Here is a 9,463-nt window from a genome sequence, read left to right as displayed (position 1 = left end):
CGAGCACGGAGTACCGGGCTCAGCGCACAAGCGCCCTCCATGGACGCCGCACGCCAGCAAACGCTAAGAAGGGGCAGCGCACCTGGAGCGGGGGACGGGGCGGACGGGGGTGGGGGGGGGGTACCTGCGGCACCTGTGAGCGGACGCGCTGGGCAGCCGCGTGGGCTCAGACGACGGCGTCGGTCAGCTCGCACAGCAGCTGCCCAGCCTCCTCACCGAGGAGGCTCAGAGGACCTGGTCTGTCCACGCGGGCAGGGAGGCCCGCAGGAGCCGCCTCGCCGCTATGTTTGGCGGTTGCTAGGAGACGCGCGTGGCCGCAGCCCCGGGGCGGGGCTCCTCTCCTGGGGGCGGGGCTCCCCGCCTCAGCCGCTGGTCCCAGGCCAGGTGCCCAGACAAGGTCCGGCAGAGAGGTGTATACAAACGCAGAACCAGCTGCCTTCGTGCCTTCAGTTATTCGCTTATCCACTCAGTCTTTTTTTTTTTTTTTTTTTTTTTGATGTGGACCATTTTTTAAGCCTTTATTGAATGTTTTACAATACTGCTTTTTATGTTTTGGTTTTTTGTGGTTTTTGTGGGTTTTTTGGCCGTGAGGCATGTGCCATCTTAGCTCCCCGACCAGGGATCGAACCCGCACCCCCTGCATTGGAAGGCGAAGTCTTAACCACTGGACGGCCAGGGAAGCCCCCATTCAGTCCTTAAGGAATTCCTGCTCTGAACATGAGCACCTACTATGGGCCTGAGCCTTACCTGCAGCACAGGGGAGAGGCGTTGCCAGCTTCCCACTACAGCTCCATCAGCGCCCCCCCACCCCCGTTCTTTGATGAAGGCAAAGGAGCACTGGGCTCTGCAAACTCAGATGACCCGACCCCACCCCACCCCCCATCCCTCTCTGGCACAGACTCCCTGCTTCTGTCACTGACGTCCTTCAAATATCATGAGAATTCTTTTTAGTCATTATGAGCCCCAGACTCAACGATGAGGAAAACGAGGCTTAGAGAGGTGAAGCGATTTGCCTGAGGTCACACAGGTATATGGCAGCAGTGGATTGAAATCCAGACCATCTGACGGACACCCTGCCCCCCACTCCCAGATGAGAGACCCCTAGCTGCTGCCCCCGATGTAGAAGACCACAGGCCACCCAAGGGGCTGCGGCGGAGGGACACATCGCAGAAGAGACTGTCCGGAGGGGTTGGGGCAGGCTTCACGGAAGAGGTGACAAAAGCCGAACTGTGGGGTTTGCCAGGCGAGGAAAGCAAGAGAAGGCATTGCAGGCAGAGGACACAGCATATGCAAAGGCCAAGCGGAGTGAAAACGTGTGGCAAGTTCAGGGAAGGGATGAGGAGGCTGGAGTGGCGCGTGGGGGCCCCGGGACCAAGCCCCCGGGCAGTGGTTTGTTCAAGCGAATGGGCGCGGAATCGCGACACACACTCAGCTGTTGCAGAAAGTGAGGCTCTGAGCTGAGACACAGCCTACCCGTGGCCAAAGAGCAAAACTGTGCACGCAAGCCCCCTGCCTTGCAGTGCCCACCTCCCTAGGCCGTCCCCAGGGGCTGGGGACAGCAGTCCCGTATGGTTCGATCAGCCTAAAAATACTGAGCCTCAAGAACAGCTGTGAGGGGGAGTCTCCAAATCCAGAATACTGCTCACTGACGGGGGCCCTCCGACGTCCCTCAGGTTCGATCAGCCTAAAAATACTGAGCCTCAAGAACAGCTGTGAGGGGGAGTCTCCAAATGGCAGTGAGGTCCCCTGGGGAGAAAGTCTCAAGTTTCACCACTGAGTACCACGACACCCTGTCCAGCAGCCTGTAGACTACCGTCCATAAGCAAGGAAGTACTAAAAAGACACACCCGGGGTTGCCAGGGGAAAAGGCTACTAGGATACACCAGCTCCCAAAAGGCCCCATTAACAAGAGCCGGTCAGTGACACCACCCTCCCTGGGACAGACAGCAGGCCTCCTGCCCGTCAGGTGCCACCTGCTGCCTGAGGCTGGTTTTGCTCCAAAGGGTCCTCGATCACCTTGTTACCAAGGGCAGCAGCCAATCTCCCCAGCATCTCCTGTGGGGCGGCCCTGAACTCAGGCTTGAGAGGTCTTAGACCAAAGAGCCTTGGTCCTGGATGTGCATGGGAATCACCCAGGATCATGTCAAATCTTCAATGCTGAGGCTTCACTCCAGACCTGGAGAATTGATTCTCCGGGGTGGGGGGTGCGCTTAGGAACCGGTGATAGATTGTATTTTCCAAACACCTCAATAGATTCCCTCCCACCCTCTCTTCTTACAGTGTGATGTCAACACTCTTCACATCCCGTGGTGGGTCTAGTCCCCTCCCCCTTGAACCCAGACAGAACTTTTGGACCACCTCAGCCAACAGAGTGAGGTGGAAGTGACACTAGGTGACATCTGAATCCAGGTCATACAAATTCCATGTGCTTCTGCCTTGTTCTTTGGGGCGCTCACTCTAGGAACCCAGCACCATGTTGTGAGGAGGCCCGAGCAGCCTCATGGAAAGGCCACGTGTAGATGCTCTGGCCAACAGCCGGCAGGGTTCCCGGCCAACTGCCAGCCTCACTGCCCAAAATGTGAGAGCCAGACCTCAAGTGATTCCAGCCCCCAGCCTTTGAGTCACCTGGCTGACACCATGTGTAGCAGAAACCGGCTGTCCCCATCAAGCCCTCTGCAAATTGCAGATTTATCAGCAAAGTAAGTTACTGTTGTCCTAACCCACTAAATTTGGGGATTATTTGTTGTGCAATAATAAATAACTGGAACAGAACCCTTGTTTGTTAAAGTCACCTCCACCAAGATCCCATGGCACAGCCAAGCTTTGGAACCACTTCCCTGAGGGAGGTAGTGTCCAGGTCAAGAGCAGGGGCATCATGGGATGGAATGAGGGCAAAGGTGTGCCACCTGAGACTCAGGCACGAGGGGTGGGTCTACAACCTCCCCTCAGCAAAGACGGCTTCAGGGCTGGCAAAGTCAAAGGAAAGGAAAGGGGTTATTTGTTTCAGTTGTCTATTGTTGCATAACAAACCACCCCAAAAACTTAGTGGATAAGACAACCGCCACTAGCTATTTCTCACAGTTCTATGGGTCAGCTGGGAGGTTTTTCACTGGTGGCCCCTGGGCTCACTCACTGGGTTATACTCATGTGGAGGGTCGGCAGGGCTGGAAGGTCCAAGCTGGCCTGGCCCACATGTCTGGAGGCTGGTGCCGTTGCTTAGGGCACCTCACTTCCTCTCCACATGGCTGCTCATCCTCCACCAGGCGGCAGTGGCTTCCTCAGACGGGATTCTCAGGGCAGGGTCCCAAGAGGGCCAATGTAGGGCTTCCCTGGTGGCGCAGTGGTTGAGAGTCCGCCTGCCGATGCAGGGGACGCGGGTTCGTGCCCCGGTCCGGGAGGATCCCACGTGCCGCGGAGCGGCTGGGCCCGCGAGCCCTGGCCGCTGAGCCTGCGCGTCCGGAGCCTGTGCTCCGCAACGGGAGAGGCCACGGCGGTGAGAGGCCCGCGTACCGCAACAAAAAAAAAAAAAGAGGGCCAAGGTAGAAGCTGCAAGGCCTCTTGAGACCTAAGCTTAGAACTAGCATGGCGTCACTTCCATTGACCAGAGCAAGTCACAAGGGCCAGCCCAGACTCAAGGGGGTGAGGAATAGGACAGGAGGAAGGGCAAAGTCACATTGCAAAGGGGCACCCCGTGGAGTGCAGCAATCTGAGGGCAATCTGTCACTGCTTCCTTCTTCCTGCAGGGCAGTGGGGCGCCAAAGCTCCCACGGCACCCAGAGAGCTTTCTGAAGTTATGGCAAGACTCTGGCAGCTGGAAGCATACACCCATCTTCTTCTTGCCATCCCTCTCCTAAGCAAAGCGCCCCCCCCACCTTATAACAACTTTACTGAGGTGTATTTTATATCATACGGTGCACCCATTTCAAGCGTATAATTCAATGATTTTTAGTAACTTCACCAAGTGGTGAAATCATCACCATAAATAAGTTTTAGAACATTTTCATCTCCCTAATAAGATCCTTCATGCACAAGTTTCACCCAAAATTACTATAATTAATTAAAATTAATCTCTGTTCCCACCCCAAGCCCTAGACAACCATTAATCTACTTTCTGTCTCTAAAAACGTGCCTTTTTCTGAACATTTCCTATAAATGGAGCCATAAATCCATTTTGTCTATCCGGCCATCAGTTCATGGACATTAAGGTTGGACATTTAGACATTTATGAAGAAAGCTGCTGAGGACATTCACATGAGGGTCTCCGTGTGGACAGATGTTCTCGTTTCTCTTGAGTAGAGGCATCTAGCAGCGGGAGAGCTGGGTCACGCAGTATGCTACACGTACGCATCAGGCTTTGTGCTTATCTTTTACTGCCAAACTGTTCTCCAACGTGGTTGCACCATTTCACATTCCCACCAGCAACGTGTGAGGGTTCCTATTTCTCTACATCCTCAAAAACATTTATTGCCGGGCTTCCCTGGTGGCGCAGTGGTTGGGAGTCCGCCTGCCGATGCGGGGGACATGGGTTCGTGCCCCGGTCCGGGAGGATCCCACGTGCCGCGGAGCGGCTGGGCCCGTGAGCCATGGCCGCTGAGCCTGCGCGTCCGGAGCCTGTGCTCCGCAAGGGAGAGGCCACGACAGTGAGAGGCCCGCGTAACGCAAAAAAAAAAAAAAAAAAAAATTTACTGTCCGTCAGTTATTATCGCCATTCTTGTGAGGGCGAAATAGTCTCTCATTGAGGTTCTGCTTTGCATTTCCCTAATGCCTAACGGTACTGGGATCTTTTCTCGTGCTTATTGGCCATCCATATATATTCTTTTGGGAAATGTCTGTCCCTGTCTTTCACCCATTTTTCGATTGGGTTGTTTGTCTTCTTATCGAGCTGTTGGAGTTCTTTGTCAATTCTGAATACAAGGCCCGTATTGGGCATGTGTTTTGTCAAGATTTTCTCCCAGTCGCCTGCTTGTCCCGTCATTTCTTAATGGCGTCTTTACCACTGCGCTCTGAAATGCAAAAGTTCTGAATTTTGATGAGATCCAATGTATTGATTTCTTTTCTTTTTTTGGACCATGCGTTTGGTGTTGTATCTAAGAAATCTTTGCCTAACCCAGGCCCATTTTTAATAGAGAGAAGTCAAACTTGGCATCTGAACACTAGGCAAATCCACTAACCAAGACGCCTAAGAATGTAGAAGCTCTGACACTAAAAATGATGGCTCTCGGAGAATCCCAGACAGTCCAGGGGACTGCACAGAACGGCACAAACTTTCTGAAAAACAGTTTGACAACATCAAGAGCTTGTAAAATGTCCGCACTCCTTGGCCCTGCAGTAAAGCACCCAGGAAATAGAGCCAACTGTTCACAGTGTTGTTTGAATGGAGAAAAACTGCAAACCACCTCTATGTGCACCTATTGGGAGGGCGAAGCACCTCCCGGGTCAGTCCTAAGAGGGAGAGTGGACCAGCCTTTGAGAACGTTATGCAGGAATGGTAATGATGGCGGAGCCATTTAGGAAGATGGTTGATGTGCAAAGAAAGATCCCAACAGCAACATTTCAACTAGCTTCTTTATGTCACATTGAAGGAGGTACAACTGACATCCTGTAAAATTCACCCTTTTGAGTGCTTTGACAGGTGTATACAGTCATGTAACTACCACCCCAATGAAGATATAGAATGTTTTCACCACCCCCAAAAGTTCTTTCATGCTTAAATGCCTGGAAAACATCTGAAAACAAATACATCAAAAGAACCCTGTGTTCTTCTCTTGTTGGCACAAGGGGGCATGTTTTCTTTGCTTTTTAGTATTTTGCTGGGCTGCTTCTATACACTGTGAACAATATACTGTTTGGAATGGCTAAAACAATACTGAGCTGACTTCAGAAAAATCACTTCTCTCGGCTCTCTCCGACGCAGACACACACCCATCCCCCAGCTCACACAAAAGCGCAGGAGACCTCTGAGTTTGCTCACTTCGAGCCTTAAACAAAAACCTTGTGGGTCCAACCGGGATGATTTCAGAGGCGCCTGGTAACACTGCCCGCAGACTGACAGCGCCCCATTATCAACCCGGACTCCCCTGCCCCCAAGGAGCTGCGGGGAGCAGAGGCCAGGCGATGGCTCCACGGCAAGATATTTAAAGTCTTTCTTTTCAATACTGACTGGCCCAGAAAAGTTCCTGTTCAAAGGATTCCTTCTGCAAAAGCCGTCGCCAGCTGCAGCAACGGGGGTAGTCTCCCCTGGGTCACCAGCTCTCAGCATTAACATGAAATTGAATCAGATTCATCTGCAGAGACGCGGCTCAAAAGTCCAGAGCCACAAGAGGGAGGGGATATGGGGATATACGTATATATAACGCTGCTTCACTTTGCTGTACAGCAGATACTAACACAACATTGTAAAGCATTTATACTCCCATAAAGATATGGGGGAAAAAAAAAGTCCAGAGTCAAGTTCCAGCATCCCGTTCTTTTTTTTTTTTTTCTTTTTAATTTGGCCGCACTGGGTCTTAGTTGCGGCACGCGGGATCTTCGTTGGCACATGCGGGCTCTCAGTTGCGGCAGGCATGCGGGCCCTAGTTCCCTGACCAGGGATCGGACCTGGGACCCCTGCACTGGGAGTGCAGAGTCTTAGCCACTGGACCACCAGGGAAGCCCCCAGAGTCCTGTTCTAAGTGCAGACAGCAACGCCCCCCGCGGTGGGACTCCCGGCCTAGAAGTTTCTATGGTCCAGCTGGGAGTCCAATCAACCTGACATCTGGAGTCTCGCTGACTCCAGCATCTCTGGGCCCAAGGATGCTTGAAACCCAGGGATGCCAGCTACACGTAGTTTTCCTTCTGATGCAGTGTGTCCACATCTACAAAATGACATAATTAGTGCCTACTTAATGCCAGGCCCTGTGCTGGGCATGGGGGTACCAGGTCTCTGGCCTTGTGAAGCTCAGCCCTCGTGGCAGGCCTGCAAATAAATGGCAATGTGGTACAATGCTGTTTCTTAAAATACAAGTTAAAAAGTACGTCTCACCTGTAGGCAAAGAAAGCACACGGAGAGCCTCATGCCACACTGTGCCCGGCAGCAGCTGCGGGCAGGCAGCTCAGAAGGGGGCTGGAGCTCTTCTCTCAGTGTGCCCGACACCAAGCCCGGCGGACACACAGGCAAGCGTCCCTCCCCTCACGGCTGACAGTGCGTTACAGGGAGACAGACAGACGCACCAGGCAAGAGAGTCTGTTAGGGGCGCAAGGGCTTGCAATGTCACCGAAGGCCTCACTGAGGGGCTGACGCTGCAGCAAGGGACTTGGAGGTGAGGGGGCGGGCTGTAAACATCGGGGGAAGCAGATGCAAAGGCCCTGAGGTGAGTTAGAAGAACGGCAAGGAGGTCAGTGAGGGAGGCATCGTGGGAGGTTACGGGGGACATGGGCGCCCACTGCACTGGGCCTTTAGTCCCTGAGAGAGGGAGATAACAGTGGGTGCTGAGCGAAGCAGGCCGTCCTCTGGCTGTGGAGGAGAGACGTAGGAATTCAAGGGCACTTCTTGGGAGGAGGCTGTTGCAATGATACAGGTGAGAGATGCTGGGGGTTTGGTCCAGGGTAGCAGTGGAGCAGGAAGAGGGGGTCAGATTGGGGGTGGGCTCTGAAGGTGCACGGCCTGACAGACCGGATGTGGGCGTGAAAGTGACAGAAGAACCCAAGATGGTAGGGCTTTGCCGAGGGAGGCTGGAGGCCCCGCGAACTGAGATGGAGGTGGTGGAGGGGACGAGGGGAGGGAGTCCAGGACTGAGAACATCTGTATTCCTTTACCCTTTGAGAAATACATGAATTACACTGCTGGTAGGAATGAAAATGGTGCAACCCCTTTGGAAAATGGCCTGGCAGGCCCTCAAAAGTTAAACATAAAACTACCACACAACCCAGCAATCTCACCCCTAGGTATATACCCACGAAAAGTGAAAATATATGAACACACAAAAACTTCTACATGAATGTTTACAGCAGCATTCTTCGTAACAGCCAAAAAGCGAAAACAACCCAAGCGTCCATCGACAGATGAACGGATAAACCAAAGGTGGTCCATCCATATGATGGAATATTACTCAACAATAAAAAGGAAAGAAACGCATGCCAGCTACAACCTGGATGAAGCTGGAAAACGTTAACGTTCTCAAAAAGGAGCCAGTCACAAAAGGTTACATATTGTATAATTCTGTTTTATACACAATGTCCAGAATAGTCAAATCCATAGAAACAGAAAATAGTGGTTTCCTAGGGCTGGGGGTTGGGAGTGGAGGGTAGGAAACTGGAGCAGTGGGTGGGCTACCTAGTACAAGGTGTTTTTATTTGGGGGGGGGAGTGATGAGAATGTTCTAAAAATGAAATTGTGATGCTGGTTATATGCTCTATAAATACACCAGAAACCACTTATTAATATACCTTAAATGGGTGAACTTTGTGGTCTGTAAATGGCAAATAAAGTATGTCTTCCCCCCGCAAAAGAAAAAGAGAAAAGAAACAAACAAAAACACCTCCTTTGTCAAAAAGAGAGATGTTACACTGAAAGCCAAACTCCTCTGACCCCTGGAAAGAACCACTGAATCCATTTGTGAACCCCTCCATCTTTTTCTATGCACTTACATACACATGTCCTCACAGAAAATATTTAGGATCATTTTGTGCGGGTTTATTGTTACTGTCGCTTTTTTCGCTCATCCTTTTGTGGTGATTCATCCTGGCTGCTGTACCAATGGGCAAAATGTTGTCTCCAGTTTCTCACTGTTATAAACAATGATGCAATGAATATCCTGTACACATGTGTTTTTTCTAAGGCAGAAGCCAAGAATTGGAGTTGATGTAAAATTTTTTTTGTCAAATTGCTACCACTTTCATAATTTTTTTTAAAATACACATCCAAAATAGCTGGGGAGAAGCATCTAACTCCTTCCTGGCCAGAGGTGTGTGGCGGGCAAAGTCTTCAAGAATGAGTAGAAATTTGCCAAATGGACAAAGTGCTTACTCTGGGATACTGCAGCAGAGGAGATAGAATTTTAGTGCTTTTTCAAATTCCAGGATTTAACATTTAAATTCCTAGAGCTGTACACAGGCCAGATTCCGCCCATCGTATAGCCAAGGGCAGTTGAAGAAATCTGCCTCTTGCTCCTGTGAGGCTGGATGAGGGTTCCCAGTGCAGGTATCAGGTTAGGACATCTCTACACCTCTCTTGTCAAAAGAAAAAGAAAAAGAAAAAGCAGCCTTACATTCACCTGAGAGGCTGACTTTTCTTTCATCTTCCAGAAAGGTGTTCTAAGGCACCAGAAGAAATGTTGGCCAAACAGCTAACTGGTAGCCTAACCCCAGCTCAGAGATGGAAGTCCGGTCACAGGGCCAATCCTCTCCCCAGGCACAAACGGGTGAGAAGACGGAAGGCCACGGCTTTCCTACCCGCCCCCCCAACCCCACCCCCCCACCCCCCCCA

Source organism: Physeter macrocephalus, chromosome 18 (assembly GCF_002837175.3).
Source record: "Physeter macrocephalus isolate SW-GA chromosome 18, ASM283717v5, whole genome shotgun sequence".
NCBI lineage: Eukaryota > Metazoa > Chordata > Mammalia > Artiodactyla > Physeteridae > Physeter > Physeter macrocephalus.
This window is presented reverse-complemented; position numbering follows the sequence as displayed.